Here is a 13,299-nt window from a genome sequence, read left to right on the forward strand (position 1 = left end):
AAAGGTTGTGTGTCCTTCCATCAGCACAAAATACGTTGGAGGTGTCGCCTCTAACACGCCTTAAGCAGACACCAAATGCAATGATAGATCGTACTGACTCGCCAGTCTTCAAAACACAGAGTAGTACTTTTCTATTCTTTGTAAATCTTCCTATCAAAGATATTTCTTTATAGCAGCCCAAAACTAAAGCAAGATTGAATATCAATTATTCCTCCAAAAGACTTGCGGTTGTATCGTCAGAAATAGATCTTTCTGTATTAGTAACAAAATATCTCATAGAACATCTGAAAGGGTTGTCTGAATTATTTTCTCATTGCCATGATAAAATATCCTGACAATAGCGACCTAAGAAAGAAAGGATTTATTGTAGCTCACAGTTCCAGGACTACAAATCCATAGGAAAGACACAACATCCGGCAGGGAAGGCATGGCAACATAAGCAGATGCTGGCAGGTCACATTGCACCCACACACAGGAAGCAGAGTTAGGTTCTAACAACTCAACCCCACCCCCACCGTGCCCTGTGACTCACTTCCTCCAGTGAAGCTCTATCTCCCCCAAAAGGTTCTACAACCTTCCTAATTAGTGGCACCAGCTGGGGACCAAGTGTTCAGACAGGTGAGCCTATACCAAACATTTTCCAGTCAAACCACAAGTGGGGAAGACTTATTTAGGCTTGCAGAGTCTTCGGTCCATCACTGTTTTCACCTCCTATGCGTGAGCATAACAGCAAAGCAGCAAGAGTGTATGATGGAGAGTTCTCACATCACCACATCACGGCTGATGGGAAGTGATGAGTCTTAGGCTTCCTGAAGGTCTCTCCGCCATCACAACAAACCGAATCAGACCAAATTGGAAAGCCCAGGTTTAATGGGTAAAACACTCCCAGGCGATTCTCCAGCCCAGCAGGAGACGAAGATGTGAGACCAGAAGAACCACGAGTCTGTTTTATGGGATTCAGTTTATATACCCTGTGGGAGTGGTCTTGAGTCTCTCTGGGGGAAGAGCTGTGTTTGTCTGGCTTTGAAGGAGTGGGTTTGGGGAGGAGCTGTGTTTGGCGGGCTTTGAAGGGGCGGGTTTAGGGAAAGAAATGGGGAGAGGAGTTGAGGTGGATCTTCCACCAGAACATTCCAGACTCTTTGGGTATAGGGATGCCAGGGTGCCATGGCTTGAGCTGGAGCTCCCACCCAAACAGGAAGTGGTCAGGAACAACAACAGTAAGAGCCCAAGGCAAGATCTAATCCCCAAGAACACCCCTCATAGCTTACTGTCTCCAACCAGGCCTCACTTTCCATAGTTAACCACTTCCCAATAGTCTCTTCAAATCTTGACTCTATTGAAGGATTAATCTCTTCACTAGATGGAAGCCCTGGTTATCTAATCTCTCTGGAGTGTGGGGTCAAAGGGCCACACAGCCTTCCTGAGCCTCTTTTTCTTTCCATTTAGAAAACAAGAAGTTTTCTATACTTTTTATAGTTTTTTTTTTTCCTAAACTTCATTCCCTGGGAAATCTGTACAATGTATTTTGATCATGTTCACTCCCTCTCCTAACATCTCTCAAATACCCGCTCCTTGTTTCCCTCACAGACACGCACCATCATTATTAGGGCTGGAAAGATGGCTCAGCAGGTAAAGTTCCTGGTTCACGGGTAAGGACCTGGGCTCAGATCCTCAGCTCCCACATACGAAGCTGGGTACAGCAGCATGCATCTGTAACCCCAGTGCTGGAGGCAGAGACAAACAGATCCCTGACATTCACTAGTGAGAGACCCTGTCTCAAAAAAATACAATGGAGAGCAATTAAGAAAGATACCTAGTGTTGACCTCTGGTCTTCATATACACATGCACCTCAGACCACGTAGACACAAAGATAGGTAGGTAGGTAGGTAGTAGGCAGGTAGGTAAAAGTAAGATTGAAGTTGCCCTTGATTGAGAGGACTAAATGGCCAAACCAGGGTCATGACAGGCCCCCCAGCAGCTCTGACACAGACTATGTAGTGGGTAGCCATTCCAGCTTTGATCTGGAAGTTCCAACCCCCATGGAGGCTTCGGTAACTGTCACGCCTACAAGGCCAGGCTGAGAGAGGACCCTGAAGATCCGAGATCTGGATGCGTCATCTCTCTTGGTTCCTGGACCCTGGACGCTGGAGATAGACCGAGCAGAGTTCTCCAAAGAAAGAACATCGCCGGACTGCGCTACACCTTTCCCAGACCCTGTTACATACCCCTTCACTTGAGTTACCCCACAAAGTAAACCTCCCTTTTAACTATGTTGAGTGGCCTTAATAATTTCACCAATAAGACCAGGCCTTAGTTTTGGTTCACTGGAGCAAGCAATTCTCAGGAAAACCACAACTTAGGGGCAACCAATCAGTGGGTGCCCCTCAGCCTTCTGCTGGCTCAGCAGATGCCCCCAGCCTTTTGCTAGCTAAAGATAGCTTTTCCCACCCTCCCCATCAACAAGCCCCTAAGCACTAGACCCCTCCCCACCAATTATTTCCATTATTGCCATTATTTCCTCCACCAATCAGCTCCCAGACTAATCTTTCCTCCACCAATCAGCACCAGATTAATTCCTCCTTCCTGGAATTCCCCTAACTCCACTTAAAAGGAGCTTGTGACCTCCCTTCGGGGTCGCTATTTGCCATCTTAACCTGTTGGAAATAAATGCTCTTGCTAAATTGCGTATGTAACTGTTGGTCTTTCTTGGGGGCTTCTCTTGAACCCTAACATTGATCACAAATGGGAAGCCTGTGGGCAATGCTTTACATTCAAGTCAAGTGACATCATCATTTCTTAGAGACACATTTGACCTGAATTTACTTATGAGTGCCTATGCTTGCAAAGTACACGCTTGAATACCTTTTTATTAGAGTCTTACTCCCTTAAGAGAGAGATTCAAATCTTTAAATTTAATTAAAGGCAGAACTCAAAGTAAAGTGGCCTTGGCCACTGGGTGTCCGTGTTTTGAGGTCTTTTCAGGGGCTTCAACAAGAATTTCTCACTGTGTTGCTGGAGGGCTTCTCTCCAGGTTCCCCAAGCCCCGCAGTCCCATAATCCATGTATAAAATAATCACTCAGACGCTTATATCACTTATAAACTGTATGGCCGTGGCAGGCTTTCTGCTAACTGTTCTTTTATCTTAAATTAACCCATTTTTATAAATCTATACCTTGCCACGTGGCTGGTGGCTTACCGGCGTCTGTACAGGTTGCCTCTCCTCGCCGTGGCTGCCGCGTCTCTCCCCTCAGCCTTCTGCTTCCCAGAATTCTCCTCTCTCCTTGTCCCACCTACTTCCTGCCTCGTCACTGGCCACCAGTGTTTTATTTATATAGAACAATATCCACAGCATCACTGCATTTCCAGTCAAGGGCCAAGCAGAAGCATGCCTGAATCTCTCACTGCATTTCCGGTGGAGGGCCGCGCAGAAGCAGGTCTGGAACCTCTTACGAGCATGTGCAGCTGAGCTCCTGGGGCTCTTTTTCACAGGACTTACCTAGCAGAGGCTCTCTTTTTGGGCCCTCACTACTCAAAATGTGGTCCCCAGACCAGAAACAGGAGCAACAAATGTGGAACCAGGAGCTGGCGAGATGGCTCAGGAGGAACGGAACTTGTGGGCCCCAGAATCCAAATGCTGAAGGAAGAGGAAAAAAAAACCCTCAAGTTGCCCTCTGACCGCCACATGAGTACCAGAACAGTTCCATACCCACACATGTAAACACACACAATAAATAAAGGATAAATAAATGAACGTTAAAAGAAATTTTAACAATAAATGTAGGACCAAGAGTAGTGGCATTCTCCATAATCTCAGAACTCAGAGGATAAGGCAGGAGGATCAAGAGTGTGAGGCCAGCCTGAGCTACATAGGCAAACCTTGTGGAGAGTGAAAGAAAAGAGAAAGAGCGACAGATGGGAAGAAAGAGAGAGAAGAGCTCAGCCCTACCCACCAGACATACCTAAAAATAATTTGCACTTTTCTAGGCTTTCCAAGTACTTCCTGTGTTCATCAGAACTTGAGAAGTCCTGAATATACTATAGGATAATCTTTCCAACCATTGGTCCGAGAGGGAAATGAAGAAATGCAGGCGTTCACACCTCTGTGTCACGGGCAGAGGAAGAAATGATAGAGCTGGACCAAACAGGTCCATTCGCAGAACCAGCATGTGTTCAACATCCAGGGTAATGGTGGGCTGCTCTCACACACACAGGGAGTTTGCACACTTGAGGGACTTTATCAATGTAATCACATCTCCCCCTCCTTCTGCTTTAACTGTTAGCTAACTTCTGGCCATTTGCTACACACCACAAACAATTTTAAATTCTTTTTTTTTTTTTTTTTTGGTTTTTCGAGACAGGGTTTCTCTGTGTAGCTTTGCGCCTTTCCTGGGACTCACTTGGTAGCCCAGGCTGGCCTCGAACTCACGGAGATCCGCCTGGCTCTGCCTCCCGAGTGCTGGGATTAAAGGCGTGCGCCACCACCGCCCGGCACAATTTTAAATTCTTAATAGGGGCTAGATCACGTATTCCTTTTAACAATTCTAGAAGTTGGTTCTGAGACAGTACTTTTTTGTTTGTTTGTTGTTTTTCAGAAGAGAAAACTGAAGCAACCAGGCTTGATGGCCCCAGAGCACAGGCTTTTTGTTGTTGTTGTTTTATACAAGGACTCAAACTTGTTTCACAGTTGAAGATGACCTTGAACTTGTGATCATCCTGCTTCTATCTCCCAAGTGTTAGGATGTCAGGCTTACACCAGAGTCCAGTGTATACAGTGCTAGGAATTAAACTCAGAGCTCCAATAGGAAACATGTTAGGAAAACATTCTATCAACTGAGCTATTTTGTAGCACGAATCTTAAAAGGTCTTATTGCCGGGCGGTGGTGGCGCACGCCTTTAATCCCAGCACTCGGGAGGCAGAGGCAGGTGGATCTCTGTGAGTTCGAGGCCAGCCTGGTCTACCAAGTGAGTTCCAGGAAAGGCGCAAAGCTACACAGAGAAACCCTGTCTCGAAAAAACCAAAAAAAAACAAAAAAAAAAAAAGGTCTTATTAATAAAATCAAACCTGGAGCCAGGTATTGGGGGTGAAATGCTGGAAGATCAGAGAATCAGAGCAAGCCACAGCTTCCTCACCTCGCCAATTCCTCAGCTGATCCCGATTCCTCAGACTGGAAACCTCAGAGTCCTCATCTGGAATGAATCTCAGCTGAACTGCTGCTCAAAAGCCTAAAAGCTTAACCAGCTTTAGTTGCTGGTCCTCACACCTTATATACCTTTCTGCTTTCTGCCATCACTTCCTGGGATTAAAGGCGTGAGTCACCATGACTGGCTGTTTCCAGTGTGGCTTTGAACTCACAGAGATCCAGAGGGATTTCTGCCTTCTGAATTCTAGGACTAAAGGTATGTGTGTCACCATTTTCTGGCCTCTATATTTAGCGGCTGTTCTGTTCTCTGACCCCAGATAAGTTTACTTGGGTTCACACTCTATTGGAGAGCACAATATTACCACACTATTTCACCATCTTGGCTCCAGCTCTCCTCCACAGCTCCTGTGTAAGACAAACAAGAAAGCAGTGTGGATGGACTCGGAAATCAGAAGGTTTTACCTCAACAAGCCAGGTACAGAATGATAACCATCTCAGGGATTGCACTCATTTGTAAAATCTATAATAGCTAAGTGCATGGAAGTTAGTTACCAGTTACCAGAGGCTGGACAAAGTACAAGAAATGGAAGGATGGGTGGGGATTTGTGATCAGGTACAAAGTCACCCAGAGAAGAGAAAAAGTTCTAGCCTGAGGGTGATTATACTCCACAAAGTTGTGTCATTGATCAAACAAGCCAGGAGAGAGGGTTTTTCTGTTCTTGTTATAGGGAAATGGTGATCGTCTAATGCTAGAGAACCTAAATATCCTGAGCTGCTCATTAGATGAAGGGTCAACATACCACACATCACACTGAACCCCTTAAAGATGCACAACCATTATCTACATATTAAAAATATTAATAAACTATAGGACAGCCATCCCAAAGGCAAGGACGCAAGTTCAAGGTCACAGACTGTCTGAGGCACGGGCCCACTTTGAAAAGAAGGATGTTGTTGGTGCTAGGGAAGGGGTCTTCCCTGGCCCACACAGAAATGGCTCCAAAGATATGATGCAGGGTGGCCAGACTCTAACAAGAGGCCCTTCCACACGCAAGGCATTTTGCAGAGGGATGGGCAAAGCTGCGGATTCCTTGGATGAAGCACAGAGTCACACATCCAAAGACAAACACCTGATGGCAAGTGTCACTCCACCATGTCTCCTGTCCCTTAGCAGGAGACTAGACAAAGTCAGGCGGGTGGTGGGCGCTGGCTAGTCAGTGGGCGGAGCCTATGGAAGGTTTGCTGGGCTGTTGGGGACGGGGACCGGACGACGACGGGAGTCAGGAAGGCCTCCAGTGGAAGTGGTTTTCCTTCAGGCTTCCTAAGAGCAACACTGACTCTGGGAAAACAGGATGCCGTGGGAAGGTGGGTGACCCGGAACTTGTCGTGTGTGCTTTCTTGAGCTCAGAAAGTGTCCGCTCGCAGTGTCATCTTTTAGACTGGAGCCCCAACCCGTAAACACGGCTTCTGAGTCTTACAGTGTTCCTTTCAGTCCAAATACAGCCTAATAATCCCCTTGAAGGTCATGTAGCCATGGCTTCAGAACTCCTTCCCCGTCCTAGACTGTAAAGCACAGAGGTCAGGTTTCTAGAATGACACCTTTGGAGCACAGAGGAAAAGCAGAGAAAAAGAGCAGGAACCGAGAGGTGCAAAGTCAGTTGGTCAGTTGCACACGGGAGTTGTTTCTGTGAGTGTTTGGCTTGCTTCCGGGCTTCTAGGTCACAAAGTGGTTATCACTGATGTGCCCTCCACTGGCCAAGCAGGTGGCCTCTGGATTCCTCCTTTGTCCTGGTGTCACTGGCAGAAATAAGCTTTTAAAGGAGAAGCGTCTCCACAGTTTGTTCCTCTTGGTTCCTCAGTCCAGAGATACCCATAATAGAATCCATGGGAGAAGAAAGACCGGCCTACGGTGTTGCCTCCTTTAACCCACACTTGAATTTTATGTGGGGAATTCTCCTTAATCTTACAGCATAGGCCTTCAAGTTTTCTTTATCTTTAATCGCTTCAGTGACTGTCAGAACAGAACCAGAAATTCTGCATTCAGGACTTAACCTTGGGCTATGTATTGTATCTTTCCCGTCCTCCAGCTCTGTCTAGGGAATTTTGCTTTATAATCTGTTTAGTAAGGGCCTAAGTGATACAGATCCACAAATAAAGCAGACAGCAAGTTCCTTTCCTGGTGTGCCCACACCTAGCAGGCACAGAGGGAAAAGGAAAGGACTCTCTCTGGCACTCCTCCACACCCGTGGGCACGTAAGAAAAAGCAAAGGACCCTAGGACACAGAGGTCCCTCTCATGCCAACCTGTCAGCCACAGCCCAGAACACTCTTCATGACAGGCGGAACAGCTGGATCCGGGTTGGGAACTGTCACAGAAGCCTTTGAAAATTGTGGAGGTCTCCTGAGGAGATCTCATGACCACCAGCCATGTGAGGCATGAGAGAGGAACAATGAGGCTTCCATCAGGGAAGCAAAGCATTGGGAGCTGGGGAGCACTTTCATTGGATTGGACTGAGACAGAACTCAGGTAGAGAACCAGTCGAGTCCTCCTTTACTTATTGTTCTTTAGCTTTATTGAGTCTGGTTGACAAATAAAATGGCATTTGTTGAAGTATCCATGAGGTTGTAATACATGTGTACACTGAGAAATGATTGCCACAATCAAGTTGGCTAACACGTCTTTCATCTCAACTTGCTATCATTGTATCTATACGTTCCCAGAAGGAATAAAGTCAATACCTCAGAGAAATAGCCACCCTCTACTGTCCTTTGTAGAATTATTCGCTAAATACAGAATTGATTGAGGCATCTATGACACATGTCCAAAAAAATATGAGATAAATATGTGCATGCACACATATGCAGTGAATATTATTCAGCCATGAAAAGGAAGGAAATCTTGCCACCTGTGAGAAAGAACACAGATAAACCCAGAGGGCACTGTGCTGAGTGAAAGAATTCAGTAAGAGAAAGACAAGAATGTTATGAGAGTCCATGAGAGTCTGTTAAAGGATATCAATTTACTAAGATATAAAATGGGGATAACACACTCATGGATACAGAACAAAATAAGCAGCCGTCATTGTCCTCTGTTCTGCCCAGGAGTGACAGAAACCAATCGTCCAGTCTCTGACCACCCAAGAGAGAGCACCCGAGCCCCCTCCTCAGTTTTAACCCATCACATACCCAGAAAGGGCCATGCCCATCAGGCCAGATAGCCCAAAGGTCATTGGTTGGACGGAATAAATTCCCACAACACAAGGATGGTATGATCACTTGTTAGTGGAATCTTAAATGTCAAATTCAAAGAGACCAGAGTAGGCTGGTGGTTGCCTGAAGCTGGGAGTGGGGGATGGGGAGAAGTGGGTTAAAGGTTCCTCTCTGAATGCATGAACTAGGAACAAAGGAGGCTAGAAAAGTTAAGGGTTACCCTGACTGTTGTTTACCACTCTAGAGCCAATAAATGAAGTGAACTAAAGTCTCATGCAATAGCTAACTATTGAGAGCATCAGACAACTTATACTCTGAGGGTTAAAAAGAATCACATGAGTAAGGTGTGCAATCACAAGAACATGCGGGGGAAAAAACGTGTTTTTTTTTTTTTTTTCCATAGCGGCATATAAACCAGTTACAATAGTCAGTTGTAAAGAATAATGTGAAATAAACTCATTCCTATCTGCTACAACTGGGGGAACAAGAAAATGCATTCCCTGTTTTGAAGAAACTGGGGTCACAAGACTCTTGTTTCCTAAGGGTTTTCTCACAAGCACTCAGAATTCTCCTCACTCAACTCCGTTCTTGGACCATGTTCCTAGAGCCTATGAAAAAAGTAGCCTTTTCCAAGCTTTCTCCTATCAAATCTCTAAAAAGCAGCAGAGCTGTTGTGTTTACAGTAAAGCTTTGCTTTTAGATTCTAATTTCTGCTCTCTGCCAAAGTGACATTCATCCTGTGCAGTTTGAGTACCGCCACCTTCAGTGGTTAATGGAAGGGGTCATGTCTACAAGAGAAAGTTTAATTGTAAAGACCTATATGTAAACAAGAAGAAGGGTTTTGGGAGGGTTGTCCATATGGGGCCAGAAGGTTCCCGGCATCAGGAGACCCAGCTTCCTGTGCTGCCTTCCCATTAGCTGCAAAGTGGCTTCAGCCTAAGTGGTTAGTCACCCGGAACCTCGGCTCCTCCCATGTCACGTGACAGCAGTTCCATAAGCACAGGCTGAGATGCAAAACGCTGAGATGGCCTCAGGGTTTTTCTGGTATAAAGGATCCGTGTCTTATCAGGAGATTTCCCAACCCACTCTACACGAAACGGGTACTCTTCCTTTGGCTCGAGAAGCTATTCAAATGAAAGTTCCCAAACCATTAGCTAGCATCAGCAGATCTGGTGTCGGAGACATTTCTCTGTCATTTCTCTCTTCCTCCAATTGTAGTCCTCAGAGTCATGAGACCCTGCTTAGAGGGTGTCTCAGAGGATGTCTAAAGTCAACTCCATTACAAGGAGCAAGCTAGGGACTGGAGAGATGGCTCAGGGGTGAAGAGCACTGGCTGCTCCTGCAGAAGACCCGCTGTGCTTCCCAGCATCCACATGGCAGCTCCCAACCATCTGTAACTCCAGTTCCAAGGGACCCAACATCCTTTTCTGGCTCCTTGGTTACAGGCACATACATGCTGTGTATACATGCATACATATAGGCAAACACCCATACATATAAAATAAAAATATATCTTTTTCTTAAAGGAACAAGCTACTGATATACCTAACATAAGGTCCATAAACAGAAGGTCCAGCGAAAGAAATTAAGTACAGGATAGTATCCACTGCATGATTCCATTCACACGGAGATCAGAAATAAAAAAGCAAACATATGGTGAAAGGGATGAGAACAAAGGGTCCCCTGAAGGGTCTTGGCCCAGAGGGTCATGCTGGGGCTCTTCTGCAAGATCTACATGACTGCTATGTAAATATACACCTAAGTAAAAATTGTCACATGTAGAGTTAAGGGATGTGCACTTTAATGCAAGAAGAGTCATACTTTAATTAAGTCAGAGAAATGGTTCAAAGGAACAATAGAAAAGTGCAGATGCCGACAGGTCTGGTGGCCTTAGCATTGGAGGACGGATGAGGTCGGTGACAGCAAAGGGGACTGAGCGAAGAACACAGGGATGAGGGAGGAACTGATACGGTCTGAAACCACTTGAGTGACTGAGTGAGTGGTGATAAGGAAGGGTGGAGAGGATGATGGAGGGAGAATGCAGTCTCCCGTGTAGAAATAACATACAAGAAAGTGTGTTGGGTGTGTATGTGTGCTGTAGTTTATATTCAAGTTTGGGGAGGGTTTTAGATTCTTTTGGCATGGCTAGGATAAGATACCCTGACAAAAGCAACCTGCAGGAGGAAGGGCAACTTCACAGTACCATCCACCTCGGCAGGGCAGTGAAGGCAGCAGGAAGTTGAAGCAGGTGGTCACGTGGACGGTAGTCAGGCAACAGGGAGAGATGAATGAATGCCGGTGCTCAGTTTTCCAGGAGTTATGCAGTCCAGAACCCGCTGCCCAAGGAATGGTCCCGCCCACAGTAAAGACGGTTCTCCCCACAGTGATCAATCTAAGCGAGTGAATCCAGATTCTGTCCATCTGACTACACTGAGTACCTGCAGCTGTCCATTCTAGCCTTTCGTGTGTGTGTGTGTGTGTGTGTGTGTGTGTGTGTGTGTGTGTGTGTGTGTTTATCTTGTATACTTCTTTTCTTCCATATTTGATTGCAACTGCCCTAGGCACAGAAAACTGGTCTTCTCAGATTGGTCCTTTTCAAATTGTCTACACCCTCTACTCAGCAACTGCACACAGGCGGAGCTCACAAAAGGCGGCGGAATCCAGCACGTGTGTCCTGGGGCTCATGCTGAAGTCAACTCCCTCGTTGAGGAAGGACTTTGGTTCGAAGTCCACTTGTCCCAAAATGCATCGCCTGGAGTCTGAAGGGCTCTGTGTGTGTGAGGGTGGTAAAAATAAATTGCTTAAAATTCAAGAAGACATTTCAGAGAAACAGAGACTTGATGAAGACAGCCCGAGTGGCAATAAATAGCAGGCGGCAAAGGATCCAGACAGAGCGCTGAAGGAAGAAGACAAGGTTGCCTTGCCCTCGGGTCTCATTAGATGAAATAACACGGGGAGATGGCATCTTTAAAGATATTTAGAAGTTTCCTGGGCGATCGTGAATTTGCTGGTGGCAGTATTAGCTTTTTAAAATACACAGAGTGAGCCCACGAGAACAGCTCGGTTGGCAATTAGGACAGTACAGGGTCACAGGCAGCTTCTCCCTTCTCCAGCTATGAGTCACAAGCTGCTCATTAAGAAATCAGTGACATGTCAAAGGCTTGATGTAACCTAATGGTCTATAGCGCTCGGTGACGGTGACTAAGAATATTGGTCGGTTCGGGATTTAATCTTTAATTGATTTCCTGGGGTGATAAGAGGATAAACAGGAAGTCGTTTACTTCATTCTCTGATAGATCCTATATGGGGGGGGGGGAATATGTGTGATACAGTAGAGCAAGGGGAATTAAGAATTTCAGCCCTCTGCATCTCATTCGACACAAACCACACCAACAGCCACACTTACACGTTAGCCGGCTTCAGGTACAGATGGGTTTCTTAGTCAAACGTGCTAGAATTCACACTGGTCAGACCCCATGTAGACTTCACATTCTCCTTGTGTAATGATCCTGTCAAAAGCACATAAAGAAGACTGAGAGGTGGTCCAGGTGACGAAGTGCCTACCACAAAATCCTGAGGACCTGAGTTCGGATCCCCAGCACCCATATTAAAAAGCCAGATGTGGTGGTATAAATCTGAACCCTAGCACTGGAAGGTGGAGACTGCAGGGTCCCCAGAATCACTCACTAGCCAGTCTAGCCAGTCAGCAAGCTCTGGGTTCAGTGACTGTGGTGGTTGGAATGAGAATGGCCCCTGTAGGCTCATATGTTTGAATGCTTGGCCCCCAGTCAGTTGAACTGTTTGGGAAGGATTAGGAGGATGGCCTTGTTGGAGGAGATGTTGTCACTAGCAGAGGGCTTTGAGGTTTCAAAAATCCACTCTGTTTCTAGTTAACTGTCTCTTTTTCCTCTGCCTTATGTTTGTGGATCAGATGTAAGCTCTCAGCCACTGCTCTAGCGCCATGCCTGCCTGCCTGCTGTCAGGCTTCCCCACTACGATCGATGGTCTTAGGCTCACCCTCTGAAACTGCAAGCCCTCATTCTTGGCATCTTATTACAATGATATAAAAGTAACTAAGACACTGAGAGACGCTGTCTCAGAAAAAAAATAAGTGGAGAGGAATAGAGGAAGACACCATGGACGTCAATCTCTGTCCTTCATATGCATGCTCATATATGTACAAACATACTGACTACATAAACACACACACACACACACAAATAAAAAATAAATAAATAAAAAGTAAATAAATAAAAGCTCCCAAAAGGAAGCACAACAAAACCAATTTACAAACATGAATTTGGGGTTAGGCAGACCTGGTTTCCTTTCTGGACCCCAGCAGCCTCAAGCTTCCAAGACTCACTTTCACCCTTTTCTAGAATGGTCCTAACTGTGGTACCTACCTCACATGACAGCTGAGAACAGTAAGGAGACGAAGCACATGGAAGACTTCATAGACTGTGTAGGCCTGAAGACGTGCTGACACCTGACTGCTAAGACTGTCATTGTCTTAATAGCCTCTGAGATGTCTGTGATGGCTAATCCTGTTTGGATCTAGGATCAACTATGAGGTGTGCCTCTAGTGAGGTCTGCCAGCAAATTTCCCAGAAGAAGTAACTGGGGGGAGAAGACTTCCCTCAGAGTGGGTGGTATTCTGGAATATTTCATTACACTGTGTGAAGACGTGTCACTGTGATTAGTTTAATGAAGAGCTGAATGGCCATTAACTAGGCAAGAAGAGGTTAGGTGGGACTTCTGGGGACAGAGAGCTCTGGGAAGAAGAAAGAAGTAGCCAGTGGATGCAAAGGAGACACAGAGCAAGCAGGATGGGTAAAAATGGAGATGAGGTAATGAGCACATGGAAGAATGTAGATTTAAAAATATGGGTTAATTTAAGTTATGAGAACTAGTTAGGAGCAAGCCTAAGCTAAGGCCTAGCTTTTATAA

The sequence above is a fragment of the Peromyscus maniculatus genome, chromosome 13 (assembly GCF_049852395.1).
Source record: "Peromyscus maniculatus bairdii isolate BWxNUB_F1_BW_parent chromosome 13, HU_Pman_BW_mat_3.1, whole genome shotgun sequence".
Classification (NCBI taxonomy): Eukaryota; Metazoa; Chordata; class Mammalia; order Rodentia; family Cricetidae; genus Peromyscus; species Peromyscus maniculatus.